Source organism: Dipodomys merriami, unplaced genomic scaffold (assembly GCF_024711535.1).
Source record: "Dipodomys merriami isolate MVZ:Mamm:240054 unplaced genomic scaffold, mDipMer1.0.p SCAF_494, whole genome shotgun sequence".
Lineage (NCBI taxonomy): Eukaryota > Metazoa > Chordata > Mammalia > Rodentia > Heteromyidae > Dipodomys > Dipodomys merriami.
The window spans coordinates 555,996-559,137 of record NW_027206062.1 but is presented as its reverse complement, the minus strand read 5'-3'; the positions used below and the strand labels follow the sequence as shown (position 1 = coordinate 559,137).

Below are 3,142 nucleotides of genomic sequence, written 5' to 3'. Positions count from 1 at the left end.
AATAAACTCTGAAATGTACTTTTTAGTAGCATATGTCTGCTACGATAAATCTTAAATATTTATAGAAAAGTTGTATGACCTGACAAACAGTCCTAATTTTGGCCTATATAAGCAAATTCCCAAAATTAAATATATTTAAAACATTAAAACTTTTAACAAAACCTAACACTTGCCATAGTGTTCATAATGACAGGTGCCTTGTACAGAATAATTGAATTCGTCCTCCTACACATCTCATTTTTTTATTTTTATTTTTTGTGAACATACTGTACAGAGGGGTTACAATTACATGGGCAAGATAATGAGTATATTTCTTATCAAGCATTGCAACCTCCTCCTTTGTTTACCCTTCACATCCCTTCCCAGCCTTCCTCCACCCCTCCTACCCAATACCCTCCCACCCGATCCTACACATCTCTTGAACAACAATATCTGGGATTATTTTGTTTCTGACATGTCAATCTTGACTATTCTTAAATGTGTGCTTATGTAAGAGGTACATGGTTCTAAAATTTAACGAGAATTCTTCAAAACTTACTTTTCTTTGAATTGTCTAGTTTAAGAAAATCAATTACACTTTATCTATATAAAATGCTCTGTGCTCAATTCAGCAGCACATACACTAAAATTGGAACAATACAGAGAAGATTAACATGGCCCCTACGCAAGGTTGACATGCAAATTCTTGAATCATTCCATATTTTTACAACTAAAGATGCTGGAGATGATGTGGCAACAAGGGAACTTTACTTGATTCTTGGTGGGAGTTTTAACTTGTTCAACCACTTTGGAAAGCAGTATGGAGGCTCATCAAAAGATTCCATATAAAGCTCCGCTATGACCCAGCAATCACACTTTTGGGGATTTACCCAAATGATCACAAAGAAGACCATACTAAAACTACCAGAACAACTATGTTTACTGTAGCATTATTTACAATAGCTGAGATATGGAGCCCACCTGGAGGGCCCACAGAAGATGAATGGATCATGAAAATGTGGTATATATATACACAATGAAATTCTATGCCTCCATCAGAAAGAATGACATCGCCCAATTTGTTAAGAATTGGAAAGACTTGAAAAAAATTTATTAAATGAAGTAAGCCAAGTCAAAAGAAACATAGGTCCCATGGTTTCCCTCATTTTCAACAGATAATATATGTCTAGAATAAGAATAGATCATAAGCTATGTGCATATCAGATAAGATGATATTACCAGAAATGAATCAGACAAGTGATATTTCTGTTTCTTGCTATTGTTTCTAAGATACTTATAATGTGTGAGGTGATGTTTTTTGTTCCTTTATATGTTCCTCCCCTACGCTCTAACCCCTGTTTTCACTGTATTTGAGGTTTGCGTGCCTACATCCTGTGTATAAGTTTCTCTAATTTGGGGAGGGGAAAGGGAAATACAAAATAGTTAAACAGGGATACAGGTTGAGATGCACAAGACACTATGTTGAAAAATGAACTTTACAATTTAGACAGGGGAAGGGGGAGAGGAGTGTATTTGTTGAGGTGGGAGGGAAGGGATGGTGGAAGAAAAAGAAAGGAAGAGGTAACAATGCTTGTTAGGAAATGTACTCATTATTTGTTCAAATAAATATGACACCTCTGTACAGTTATTTTTACAGGTGGACCCATTGCAACAATGAGAAGTACAAGTCGTTATGTCAAAAACGAACTTTACAAATTTGGGGGGGGGCAGGGAGGATTGGGTGGGAGGGCTGGGGAAGATGGGAATGGATGGGAAGGGGAAACAAAGGAGGAGGCTACAATGCTTGATAAAAAAATGTACTCATTATCTTGCCCATTAAATTGTAGCCCCTCTGTACAGTATTTTCACAGTAAAAAAAGTATAAAAATATTCTGATATAGAAGAGTTTATTTCCTCTATTTTACCCAGATAATAACGTTAACAAAGAAATTAATGCAGAACACTGATATGCTGATACGAAGGTATTTTGAATAAATGTGCGTGGGGGGTGTTTGTACACACACGCATGCACACATGCACACATGCACATGCTTGTGTATTGGCATGCTCAGAGTTTGAAATCAGGGCTTCAAGGTCTTGCTAGGCCTTTCCTCTTTAGATTGATGAGCTAATATATAAGCTACATCTCCATTCCTGGCTCTTTACTAGTTCATTATAATTTCTGAAAAATAATTTCATGAATTTATTCTGCCCTGAGTGGCTTCCAACAGTTATCCACAGATCTCAGGCTCCTGAGTAGATATCCCGAGTAGATAGGATTACAGGTGTGACCACCCAGGACAAGGCCTTCAGAATAATTTTAAAAATAGAAGAAAGTTTACTTTATGGGGGCCTGTTTTATCATCTCCTACTTTTAAAGCATTTTGGAGTGATTATATGTGAATTTACTTCGTTTTCGGATTCTTAAAAGATAGTAAGTGTTGGTATTTAAAAGTTTTAGTACTTTTTGAAAAAGGACACTGGAGCTGTGGGACAAAAGAAATTTGACTCTCTTTGGACATCAATTTATAAGCTCAGTTCTGTGCATGATAACACAATGTCACCAACACAGTCTGTGTTGGAGACAAAATGTAACAGAAAACAATCGCCATGGGCAATATTTGGTATGCTATTATTATAGGACAATATGAATATTGAATTGAGAGTGTAAGAGAATGGAGAGATTTTACCTACAATTTTTGTATTGCTAAAAGGCTTTTGGAGACTGTGACTCATTTCCTTCCTCACTGTGTGTCTTTGGGCCATGCACTTCATGCCTTTAATTACAATTTTTTCCCAACACTAAAATGATAATAACATTAGCATTATAGCAAATGTTATCTTAAGAATTGAGAGAAATAAAACTTGCAAAATACTTAACATAAACTTCTATGAATGAGCTTTGAGTTTAGCCATAATTTTTAATATTAAATAGAATGCAATAATATTACAGAAAACATTACAGGTAGTGAGCAACCAGAAGGAATATGATCTATTGACCATGCTCTGCTTCTAAGGAAGCCAGGTGTACAATGTCTCATGCTTTAAATCAAACTGATTATCTTATGTCTTGGTAGTGTAAAAGTATCAAGGACAGAATAATGAAGGAATGTTGTAGACTGAGGTAATGTCCATATGATAATGTGCAAAACTGATAAAACGT

The 3,142-nt window shown here is 35.6% G+C and overlaps 1 non-coding gene across 1 annotated transcript; it reads left to right on the top strand.

Moving 5' to 3' along the window:
* The first annotated feature begins 598 nt into the window (after window positions 1–598).
* On the top strand, window positions 599–705 carry LOC138809355 (U6 spliceosomal RNA). Its single transcript, XR_011366818.1, has one exon. It is a non-coding gene; the product is annotated as a U6 spliceosomal RNA (small nuclear RNA).
* Window positions 706–3,142: the final 2,437 nt, after the last annotated feature.